Here is a 12,485-nt window from a genome sequence, read left to right as displayed (position 1 = left end):
TATGGGGTCCAAAGGTGACTAGCCCAGTCTATTCAGTTATCAAACTTAGAAAGCCAAATGTTTCAAGGGAGGAAAGAAAATGCCACAATGATTTGGGTTCTGCCAAATTTCTGGTGGCTTGGGAAGCAAACCTGCAAACCATACATGCAGTCTCTGCTGGATTACTGCCACCATGGTAGTATCAGTTAGCACTAAAAGCCAGCAACCAGAAGATGAGACCCAAAATGAAAGTGAATCATTGCAGTGCATGAATATTTGGAGTGCCTGCTTCAACTATCCAGCTTCCTCGGGGTTCACTTGTCTGCAATCGCTATTTCAAGGAGGTCTGCAGCCATTCCAGCATAACCCTGAACACTAAACATGAGGTACTAGCTCAATACCTTATCACCAGCAGGTTTTCCCAGAATTCAACTGTAACATGGTGAAAGGGAAACCCTTAGAAAAGGGATGCAAATGCCCCTTTCACCAGAAATCCCAGGTATTTTCTCATGGCATGGAATATTTAGAATCCACAACTCATGTAGTGAACCCAGGGACCTAGACCAAGTGTGTCTAGTTTAATGTTGTCCTCTTTTTGGAAACAGCATCTTATGTAGTTGTTGAAAGAGGACTTGAGATAAATTTGTAGCCTAAGATGGACTGGAACTCCCAAGGATCCATCCACCTCAGCCCCCAGATTGCTGGGATTATAGGCATGAGGGACCATGCCAAGCATGTGCACAGAGATTCTTACATAATTTGTGAAATCCCACTACTGGTCTATAGGTAGCTTCTGTGCTTCAGGCTTTAGGAATATGCCTCTCTTTGTTTTGGCTCCCCTTGTTCAGGTGTCCATTTCTATTGTGATAAGCTCCAAGGCCCCAGGCAAGGGAGTGGCTGCCCTTCCTCTGGTGTGTCCTTGGATGATTACAGCCCAGGTGAACAGGTGTCGATGTCCGCTCCCGGCCGGCAGGAAGGACACACGACACAGTCTGGTAGTGGACAACCTTTTCTTTTTATTCTCCTTCTCCGTACAGCCTGCCCTGGGTTCTCCCAGCTGAAGCCTCCTTTGGTCCGCTCCCCGCGGCTCCTTTTGTGCTTCAGCCTGCCCCAAAGCCTCTACCGGTCCGCTCTCCGCGGCTCCTTTTGGGCTTCTACTTCCGGGCTTCTATCTGGCTTCTACTTCCGCCCAGGGGTGGCACCGGTATATATACGGGTACAGTGTCCAATCATGTTAAAGTAAGCAAGGCAAGCTGATTGGCTAACATCATCAGTTGCCAGGCAGACTATATTGTTGAGCGGGTTGTTTACGCGGTAAGCAGGAAACTAACATATTCGATGGGAGGGGTAATCTACCTCAGGCCTCACTCTTTACTACAGGCCTCACGTCCGCCAAGTGAGGCGACCGGGCTCGGGGCTGCGGCTCCCAACATCTCCCCCTTTTTTATTTTTTATGAATGTGCGCATCGTAGCCCTTCCTGGACTGGGTGCAGAGGCTTATGCCCTATGCGTAGGCCCACCGTAGGTCCTTGGCTTAGACCCTGGTCGGCCGTCCCATGGTCTGCCAAGGCCCTGAGGCCCTCGTCCTTTTTCTAGGGCCAGGCACAAACTGGACGGAACCTGGATGCACACAAGCTTGCACTCATTTCCTCTCCGTAAAGAAATCCCCTCGGAGAGAAATTTAGACCTGGGCAGCATCTAACAGTCCAGCGGCTTACGTGCAGGATGGGGTAGGGCCTGGCTTAGGTCGAGTCATGCTGGGGAGGCACGCTCTTACCCGTCATTGACTCATCTACCCTGCTATATCATAATTTTTTAGAGGAGGAGTGTGGGAAGCTCACCGTCCCTAGACTCGGTCGTAGGCTAGGCGAGCGAGCCATGCATATGCCTGAGGATCTTCTTGTCCATTTTGGGCTACCGCTATTTTTATTCATCTTGTTGGTTGGTCTGTGATGGATCTCCAGTAGGGCAGGTCTGATCTTTAGTCGAGGGCTTTGTTGTCCGTGTCAGTCTCTCCGGTATCCACAGTGGTTCTCGTCCCGGTTCCTGTGGGAAAACACAAATCGCGCCTCGGTTCCAGCTGATTACCGGATCCGGGCCCATCCATTGTCCTGTCAGGACATCTTTCCACTTCACCCACCCTTTATGGTTGGGGGAAGGGTTGCAGTGCTCCACAGCTGGGGAGCAATTATCATTATTTAAATTTAAAAAATTGTGTGTGAATAGTGCCATGGATAATCGTGCCTTTGGGGCCAGGCCTTGGCCTACTCCCCCTTTTTGTTTTTGTAAAATTTCTTTGAGGCTTCTATGAGCCCTCTCAATGATTCCTTGACCTTGGGGATTGTATGGGATACCATGTTTTAATTGAACCTCCATCATTTTGCAGAACTCATTGAAAGCTTTGCCTATATAGGCTGGTCCATTATCAGTTTTTAATATTTTTGGTTTGCCCCATGCGGCCCAAGCCGCCAGGCAATGATTGATCACATTAGACACTTTTTCACCTGTTTCTGCTGTTGCAAATATGACGCGAGAACAGGTGTCTGTGGAAACATGAACATATTTAAGAGTCCCAAACTCCTGTATATGTGTGATGTCCATCTGCCAAACATCACCAGGGATCAAACCTCGAGGGTTTACTCCCCCTTTTTGTTTTTTATTTTTTATTTTTATCTTTTTCGTTTTTTTTTTTTTTTTTTTTTTTTTTTTTTTATTGGTACCAGGGATCGAACTAACAACTGCACACTTGCAAGGCAGGCGCTTAAGCCGCTGAGCTAAATCCCCAGCCCCTTTTTCCTCGACCGGCGTTTTTCTCAGCCTGCTCGGCAGAGTAGCCGCCCATGAAAATACCGTCTGCCCAGCGGCGCGACGTCATAAGACTGCGGTCGCGACAGAGTGAAACGGGGCGTCACTTCCTGTGCCGGCTGAGGGAAGGGAGGGTTTCCTGTGGCGGCCTCTCGGCGGGGAGCCGCTTTTAGAAAAGAGCTCCAGGGCGGAGCGGATGGCTCTCTATCTCCTCCCCGCCAGAGAGCGCCGGGGAACCGAGTCTGACCATCAGCGCGCCGACCCTCTCCCACAAGCATTCTCTTGTTCCACCCCCGGTCTCCCCGATTGGCGTTTCTCTCAGCCTGCTCTGCAGAGGACTCTGCATACCAGGCTCGCCAATCCAGGTAACCACCCGAGGGCAGACACGCCCCCGCCAGCTGAATCCAGTCCGCGGGGGTGAGGGGCCCAGAAGACAGATTCTCCAGCATGGCAATGGTGTAAGGCGCAGTCGGCCCAAAGGTTGTAACTGCATTTTTAAGTTCTCTAATCTGCTTTATCTCAAAAGGCTCCCATACATTGCGTCCCTGACCCATAGCTACTTGTACAGGAAATATCTCGTAGGGGTCACTATCCATCCCAGGTGGTGGATGTACCTCATGAAACAAGCGTCTCCCCTGCCAAAGCCACCTGTGAAAATACCGATCCGCCGGCGGCGGAGCATAAGACGGTGGCCGTGATTGGTCGGAGAATGGGGGCCCGTGCATCACTTCCTGTTCTGACGAAAGGGGGGGGGGCTCCCAGGCGGCCGCCTCGTGGCGAGGGATCGCCTCCGGAAACGGCCCCCGAGGTGGGGCGGAAGGCTCTGCCTCCCTCTCGCGCCGGAGCGCACTCAGGAGCTCTCTACTCTTCCGCAGACCCGACTCCTTATGGAGCGACTTAGGCTCCTGACAGCTAGTCTCTTTGGCCTCCCTGCCATTCAACTTTCCCTCGTCCTCGGAGTCAGACGACTCCGAGGCTAGAGCCCCGTCCTCCTCCTTAGCATCCTTGTTCCCCTTGACGGACACCTCTCGGGAGCTCCCTGACTGGGCCTGCTCAGATACCCTGCGTACTTTTGTAAGCTCTTGAGAGCTTTCTCCACAACCACCCTCGCTCTTAGTGCCGCTACCTAGCATGTTTCCCATTTTTTAATATGTTACTCACCGCGTGAGGCCCAAGGAATCCGCCACTTACGCGTGAGCCTGAGGGGAGTCTAAAAGCCCTGTAGGTGCGCGCCACCCAGAGCCCAGGCTTATCCCCAACTCACCTGTCTCGCAGCTCTGTACTGGAGCGTTGTCCACTTCCACGTCGCGGGGGTGATCAGTCCCCGGGCGGGCCTCCAAATGTCGATGTCCGCTCCCGGCCGGCAGGAAGGACACACGACACAGTCTGGTAGTGGACAACCTTTTCTTTTTATTTTTCTTCTCCGTACAGCCTGCCCTGGGTTCTCCCAGCTGAAGCCTCCTTTGGTCCGCTCCCCGCGGCTCCTTTTGTGCTTCAGCCTGCCCCAAAGCCTCTACCGGTCCGCTCTCCGCGGCTCCTTTTGGGCTTCTACTTCCGGGCTTCTATCTGGCTTCTACTTCCGCCCAGGGGTGGCACCGGTATATATACGGGTACAGTGTCCAATCATGTTAAAGTAAGCAAGGCAAGCTGATTGGCTAACATCATCAGTTGCCAGGCAGACTATATTGTTGAGCGGGTTGTTTACGCGGTAAGCAGGAAACTAACATATTCGATGGGAGGGGTAATCTACCTCAGGCCTCACTCTTTACTACAGGCCTCACGTCCGCCAAGTGAGGCGACCGGGCTCGGGGCTGCGGCTCCCAACAAACAGGGTTCAAATATATTGGATCCTGTGCATTTGAAGAGGAAATGAGTAAAGATTCATGAGTTAATGTGGACATGCCAGGGAATTGAGGGGCCATGATAGAGACAAAACTTCAGGCCATGGGCTGAAGGCTGAGGATTCTGTACCTCTAGCTTCTTGAATAGTGGGCCTGCTGAGCAATTGTGTGTTCTCAAATGTAATTTGATGGGTTTTGTTTTAATTTATTTTGTTTTTTGCTTTGGTTTTTTACATGGAAGGAACTGTACCATGGTTTGAAGAAGCTGGAGTGTCTTACCTAAGAGAAATTTGCAAAAAGGGACAATTCAGCAGCCAAGAATTTCTCAAATGCCCTTGGCGTTTTAAAAAAAGTGACATAAAGTTGAGTGTGTCATGTCCATGTCTCTTTACAAAAGATTTTACCTCCTATTTGATAGGAATTACTGTTTCTTTGAAAGGTCAACCTGCACTGAAATAAAGATAATCCCTCCTTTCCTCATTCTGCTTGAAACCACATCCTTTGTTAGTTATATTTTCTTACGCAGCAACACTTGGAGATGACTAGAGCGAGAGTTTCCCATTGGTGGAATTTCCACGGAGACACATGAAGTAATACTGCACAATTTCAAGTGAAGTGCACTGTCCCTTGACAATGGCAAGTCTGGGCAAATCTCTAGTAACTGAAAATCTTAGAAAGTCTGAAAGTGAGTGAATGAAAATGGGCCTCTCCACATTTGGACAGGGCCTCTCCTGAAGCACACATTTGTGGAAAAAGTAAATATGAGAGACAAATGAACTCCCAAAACGGAATGGAAATTTTCTTGTTTAGGCCTGGAACGCTATGGCCTGGAGCCCTGTGGTTCTAACTGGATGAGCAAAGTGTCAGCAGAGATCAAAGTAAAACACACACCATTTAGGGAACTCGATATTTAACCAGGTGTCCAGAGTAGTGGCAAACTGTACTTGTGTCAATTTGCTCAAATCCTGTCTTCACAAGAAAGTAAATTCCAGCACGACCAGTGACTAGAGGAGGACACATTTCAAAGGACTTGTAAAAAGTCCAACCCTGAACTTAGCCCAACACTGAATTTAGATGAAAAGTAGCAGAGTCTGTTAGTCTTTCAAGTTTTAATAGGAGAAACTTATAGCATGTAATAGCTGTTACATGAATAACTTCAGAGCTTTTGGAGAGGTCGAAATCACTATGAGTGAGGGCTTCCCTGACTCACAAAGTTAAAAATAGTAAAACAAACAATTTGCAAAACCAATCAACCAATTAAATACAAACACTAAGTCCAAAGGGTTTCACTGGTTTTAAAACCACTTATGGAATGCACAACTATTGATGAGGCTTACTCTGCATTCTGCTTTACTCAGGCCTGGTACATGAGCAACGGTGAAAGCAAAATTCAAAATGTTATGTGAAGTGACCATTTCATTGTTGAAACCATGACCCAATAGACATTTTCTCTTTTGAAACTTCGTACATTATCCATATATGTTCTCAAAGGGAAGGAATACACAGGATTTAGGCTGAATTATTTTTTTCAGTATTTTGTGTTCCACCAGATTTATTTGAAGATCTCCTGACCTGCATCCACTGCCCAATGCAGAAGGGCACACATAGGACAACCCACATGAAAACTTCACGTCTACAGCCTGATTATATCATCATGAGAATATAATTTTCCTTTCATCATCAAAGATTTTTACATCAGATTAACCAGCTCTCTTGCTTGCCCATGTTTTTCCCTGGTTTTTGTACCTTGAAATGGGTGTGCACTCTTCCCAGCCTTGATCTCCATCTTCCCCCATATTTCCAAACATATTCATCTGGGAAACATGTAAAGATCTTATTCGGGGCTTGTTTCATTGTTTTCAAATATCTGCCCTTGAAATTCAACTTCCACCACTGTCTCTCATATCCAAAGCTATGTGCTTGCAGAGGATTTCTGCTGAGAAATTTCACAGAAAGCTCTTATACTGCAGGTGAATGATGCCAGCAAGTCTTGACTGAATAGCTTAGGGAACAGGACTCAGCCAAATGACTGACATGACAAGGGAAAAGCGTATGCTCAAGGATAGGACATGGCAGAGGTCATCTGCCAGGCCCTGGCATATTTAATATCCCATTGAAAGTACATCAATGTGTAGATTGGCAAGCATTTCCATCCACAAATTCTGAGCAGTGAAGCCTTCGGAGAGAATATTGTGGCATACCAGGCCAAGAATATTCATCCTATTTAAATCTTGCCCTACAAGGTCCTCTGTGCCACTGAGGTATCCATGGCAACGCCCAGCATTGTGACTCAGGTATCCTACTGCACACTTGTATCCTAGAGCCTAAAGTCCAGCTCACAATGGTGCTCAGCCAATCACAGCCCATTGTGGTTGACTGGCAACCACAAGCTTGTGGATTTCTGTGAACTGTTTCAGCCCAACTCTGCAGCTTTCCACCTCATACAACCACAGCCATTCCAATCATGCAGTATTTGATTAGCCTCTCTATGTTGCCTCAGAATTTTTTTTTACAGTTGTAGTGATCAAGAAAATTTGACATATTTTGAGAAGTGGAGGGAAGTAATTGGAAAACCTTTTGGTATGTCTGAGGTCTATGGGTTCCAAACTTGACTATCCCAGTCTTTTAAATTTTCAAACCTAGAGCCTAAAATCCACCTCACAGGGATGTTCAGCCAATCTCAGCCCAGTGTGGTTGCCTGGCAACCACAAGCCTGTGGATTTCTGTGAACAGTTTCAGCCCAACTCTGCAGCTTTCCACCTCATACAACCACAGCCATTCCAATCATGCAGTATTTGATTCACCTCTCTAAGTTGCCTCAGAATTTTCTTTGAACTTGTGGTGATCAAGCAAATTTGACATATTTTGACAAGTGGAGGGAAGTAATTGGCTCTGTCTTTAGCTCTGTTTGTGGTATATGGGGTCCAAAGGTGACTAGCCCAGTCTATTCAGTTATCAAACTTAGAAAGCCAAATGTTTCAAGGGAGGAAAGAAAATGCCACAATGATTTGGGTTCTGCCAAATTTCTGGTGGCTTGGGAAGCAAACCTGCAAACCATACATGCAGTCTCTGCTGGATTACTGCCACCATGGTAGTATCAGTTAGCACTAAAAGCCAGCAACCAGAAGATGAGACCCAAAATGAAAGTGAATCATTGCAGTGCATGAATATTTGGAGTGCCTGCTTCAACTATCCAGCTTCCTCGGGGTTCACTTGTCTGCAATCGCTATTTCAAGGAGGTCTGCAGCCATTCCAGCATAACCCTGAACACTAAACATGAGGTACTAGCTCAATACCTTATCACCAGCAGGTTTTCCCAGAATTCAACTGTAACATGGTGAAAGGGAAACCCTTAGAAAAGGGATGCAAATGCCCCTTTCACCAGAAATCCCAGGTATTTTCTCATGGCATGGAATATTTAGAATCCACAACTCATGTAGTGAACCCAGGGACCTAGACCAAGTGTGTCTAGTTTAATGTTGTCCTCTTTTTGGAAACAGCATCTTATGTAGTTGTTGAAAGAGGACTTGAGATAAATTTGTAGCCTAAGATGGACTGGAACTCCCAAGGATCCATCCACCTCAGCCCCCAGATTGCTGGGATTATAGGCATGAGGGACCATGCCAAGCATGTGCACAGAGATTCTTACATAATTTGTGAAATCCCACTACTGGTCTATAGGTAGCTTCTGTGCTTCAGGCTTTAGGAATATGCCTCTCTTTGTTTTGGCTCCCCTTGTTCAGGTGTCCATTTCTATTGTGATAAGCTCCAAGGCCCCAGGCAAGGGAGTGGCTGCCCTTCCTCTGGTGTGTCCTTGGATGATTACAGCCCAGGTGAACAGGTGTCGATGTCCGCTCCCGGCCGGCAGGAAGGACACACGACACAGTCTGGTAGTGGACAACCTTTTCTTTTTATTCTCCTTCTCCGTACAGCCTGCCCTGGGTTCTCCCAGCTGAAGCCTCCTTTGGTCCGCTCCCCGCGGCTCCTTTTGTGCTTCAGCCTGCCCCAAAGCCTCTACCGGTCCGCTCTCCGCGGCTCCTTTTGGGCTTCTACTTCCGGGCTTCTATCTGGCTTCTACTTCCGCCCAGGGGTGGCACCGGTATATATACGGGTACAGTGTCCAATCATGTTAAAGTAAGCAAGGCAAGCTGATTGGCTAACATCATCAGTTGCCAGGCAGACTATATTGTTGAGCGGGTTGTTTACGCGGTAAGCAGGAAACTAACATATTCGATGGGAGGGGTAATCTACCTCAGGCCTCACTCTTTACTACAGGCCTCACGTCCGCCAAGTGAGGCGACCGGGCTCGGGGCTGCGGCTCCCAACATCTCCCCCTTTTTTATTTTTTATGAATGTGCGCATCGTAGCCCTTCCTGGACTGGGTGCAGAGGCTTATGCCCTATGCGTAGGCCCACCGTAGGTCCTTGGCTTAGACCCTGGTCGGCCGTCCCATGGTCTGCCAAGGCCCTGAGGCCCTCGTCCTTTTTCTAGGGCCAGGCACAAACTGGACGGAACCTGGATGCACACAAGCTTGCACTCATTTCCTCTCCGTAAAGAAATCCCCTCGGAGAGAAATTTAGACCTGGGCAGCATCTAACAGTCCAGCGGCTTACGTGCAGGATGGGGTAGGGCCTGGCTTAGGTCGAGTCATGCTGGGGAGGCACGCTCTTACCCGTCATTGACTCATCTACCCTGCTATATCATAATTTTTTAGAGGAGGAGTGTGGGAAGCTCACCGTCCCTAGACTCGGTCGTAGGCTAGGCGAGCGAGCCATGCATATGCCTGAGGATCTTCTTGTCCATTTTGGGCTACCGCTATTTTTATTCATCTTGTTGGTTGGTCTGTGATGGATCTCCAGTAGGGCAGGTCTGATCTTTAGTCGAGGGCTTTGTTGTCCGTGTCAGTCTCTCCGGTATCCACAGTGGTTCTCGTCCCGGTTCCTGTGGGAAAACACAAATCGCGCCTCGGTTCCAGCTGATTACCGGATCCGGGCCCATCCATTGTCCTGTCAGGACATCTTTCCACTTCACCCACCCTTTATGGTTGGGGGAAGGGTTGCAGTGCTCCACAGCTGGGGAGCAATTATCATTATTTAAATTTAAAAAATTGTGTGTGAATAGTGCCATGGATAATCGTGCCTTTGGGGCCAGGCCTTGGCCTACTCCCCCTTTTTGTTTTTGTAAAATTTCTTTGAGGCTTCTATGAGCCCTCTCAATGATTCCTTGACCTTGGGGATTGTATGGGATACCATGTTTTAATTGAACCTCCATCATTTTGCAGAACTCATTGAAAGCTTTGCCTATATAGGCTGGTCCATTATCAGTTTTTAATATTTTTGGTTTGCCCCATGCGGCCCAAGCCGCCAGGCAATGATTGATCACATTAGACACTTTTTCACCTGTTTCTGCTGTTGCAAATATGACGCGAGAACAGGTGTCTGTGGAAACATGAACATATTTAAGAGTCCCAAACTCCTGTATATGTGTGATGTCCATCTGCCAAACATCACCAGGGATCAAACCTCGAGGGTTTACTCCCCCTTTTTGTTTTTTATTTTTTATTTTTATCTTTTTCGTTTTTTTTTTTTTTTTTTTTTTTTTTTTTTTATTGGTACCAGGGATCGAACTAACAACTGCACACTTGCAAGGCAGGCGCTTAAGCCGCTGAGCTAAATCCCCAGCCCCTTTTTCCTCGACCGGCGTTTTTCTCAGCCTGCTCGGCAGAGTAGCCGCCCATGAAAATACCGTCTGCCCAGCGGCGCGACGTCATAAGACTGCGGTCGCGACAGAGTGAAACGGGGCGTCACTTCCTGTGCCGGCTGAGGGAAGGGAGGGTTTCCTGTGGCGGCCTCTCGGCGGGGAGCCGCTTTTAGAAAAGAGCTCCAGGGCGGAGCGGATGGCTCTCTATCTCCTCCCCGCCAGAGAGCGCCGGGGAACCGAGTCTGACCATCAGCGCGCCGACCCTCTCCCACAAGCATTCTCTTGTTCCACCCCCGGTCTCCCCGATTGGCGTTTCTCTCAGCCTGCTCTGCAGAGGACTCTGCATACCAGGCTCGCCAATCCAGGTAACCACCCGAGGGCAGACACGCCCCCGCCAGCTGAATCCAGTCCGCGGGGGTGAGGGGCCCAGAAGACAGATTCTCCAGCATGGCAATGGTGTAAGGCGCAGTCGGCCCAAAGGTTGTAACTGCATTTTTAAGTTCTCTAATCTGCTTTATCTCAAAAGGCTCCCATACATTGCGTCCCTGACCCATAGCTACTTGTACAGGAAATATCTCGTAGGGGTCACTATCCATCCCAGGTGGTGGATGTACCTCATGAAACAAGCGTCTCCCCTGCCAAAGCCACCTGTGAAAATACCGATCCGCCGGCGGCGGAGCATAAGACGGTGGCCGTGATTGGTCGGAGAATGGGGGCCCGTGCATCACTTCCTGTTCTGACGAAAGGGGGGGGGGCTCCCAGGCGGCCGCCTCGTGGCGAGGGATCGCCTCCGGAAACGGCCCCCGAGGTGGGGCGGAAGGCTCTGCCTCCCTCTCGCGCCGGAGCGCACTCAGGAGCTCTCTACTCTTCCGCAGACCCGACTCCTTATGGAGCGACTTAGGCTCCTGACAGCTAGTCTCTTTGGCCTCCCTGCCATTCAACTTTCCCTCGTCCTCGGAGTCAGACGACTCCGAGGCTAGAGCCCCGTCCTCCTCCTTAGCATCCTTGTTCCCCTTGACGGACACCTCTCGGGAGCTCCCTGACTGGGCCTGCTCAGATACCCTGCGTACTTTTGTAAGCTCTTGAGAGCTTTCTCCACAACCACCCTCGCTCTTAGTGCCGCTACCTAGCATGTTTCCCATTTTTTAATATGTTACTCACCGCGTGAGGCCCAAGGAATCCGCCACTTACGCGTGAGCCTGAGGGGAGTCTAAAAGCCCTGTAGGTGCGCGCCACCCAGAGCCCAGGCTTATCCCCAACTCACCTGTCTCGCAGCTCTGTACTGGAGCGTTGTCCACTTCCACGTCGCGGGGGTGATCAGTCCCCGGGCGGGCCTCCAAATGTCGATGTCCGCTCCCGGCCGGCAGGAAGGACACACGACACAGTCTGGTAGTGGACAACCTTTTCTTTTTATTTTTCTTCTCCGTACAGCCTGCCCTGGGTTCTCCCAGCTGAAGCCTCCTTTGGTCCGCTCCCCGCGGCTCCTTTTGTGCTTCAGCCTGCCCCAAAGCCTCTACCGGTCCGCTCTCCGCGGCTCCTTTTGGGCTTCTACTTCCGGGCTTCTATCTGGCTTCTACTTCCGCCCAGGGGTGGCACCGGTATATATACGGGTACAGTGTCCAATCATGTTAAAGTAAGCAAGGCAAGCTGATTGGCTAACATCATCAGTTGCCAGGCAGACTATATTGTTGAGCGGGTTGTTTACGCGGTAAGCAGGAAACTAACATATTCGATGGGAGGGGTAATCTACCTCAGGCCTCACTCTTTACTACAGGCCTCACGTCCGCCAAGTGAGGCGACCGGGCTCGGGGCTGCGGCTCCCAACAAACAGGGTTCAAATATATTGGATCCTGTGCATTTGAAGAGGAAATGAGTAAAGATTCATGAGTTAATGTGGACATGCCAGGGAATTGAGGGGCCATGATAGAGACAAAACTTCAGGCCATGGGCTGAAGGCTGAGGATTCTGTACCTCTAGCTTCTTGAATAGTGGGCCTGCTGAGCAATTGTGTGTTCTCAAATGTAATTTGATGGGTTTTGTTTTAATTTATTTTGTTTTTTGCTTTGGTTTTTTACATGGAAGGAACTGTACCATGGTTTGAAGAAGCTGGAGTGTCTTACCTAAGAGAAATTTGCAAAAAGGGACAATTCAGCAGCCAAG

General features: G+C 49.3%; 2 long non-coding RNA genes across 2 annotated transcripts; both read right to left on the bottom strand.

Annotated features, from left to right (window-relative positions):
* Positions 1 to 975: 975 nt before the first annotated feature.
* LOC134474510 (uncharacterized) lies at positions 976 to 4,609 on the bottom strand. Its single transcript, XR_010045362.1, has 2 exons — positions 4,049 to 4,609; positions 976 to 2,025 (listed from the first exon to the last, which is right to left on the bottom strand). It is a non-coding gene; the product is annotated as an uncharacterized LOC134474510 (long non-coding RNA).
* A 3,907-nt stretch (positions 4,610 to 8,516) lies between these two features.
* Positions 8,517 to 12,150, bottom strand: LOC134474511 (uncharacterized). The gene is made up of 2 exons (XR_010045363.1): positions 11,590 to 12,150; positions 8,517 to 9,566 (listed from the first exon to the last, which is right to left on the bottom strand). It is a non-coding gene; the product is annotated as an uncharacterized LOC134474511 (long non-coding RNA).
* Between the last annotated feature and the right edge of the window lie 335 nt (positions 12,151 to 12,485).

The sequence above is a fragment of the Cavia porcellus genome, unplaced genomic scaffold, assembly GCF_034190915.1.
Source record: "Cavia porcellus strain 051 isolate PalLab524CR breed Dunkin Hartley unplaced genomic scaffold, mCavPor4.1 scaffold_33, whole genome shotgun sequence".
In the NCBI taxonomy this organism is placed as follows: Eukaryota; Metazoa; Chordata; class Mammalia; order Rodentia; family Caviidae; genus Cavia; species Cavia porcellus.
This window is presented reverse-complemented; position numbering and strand designations above follow the sequence as displayed.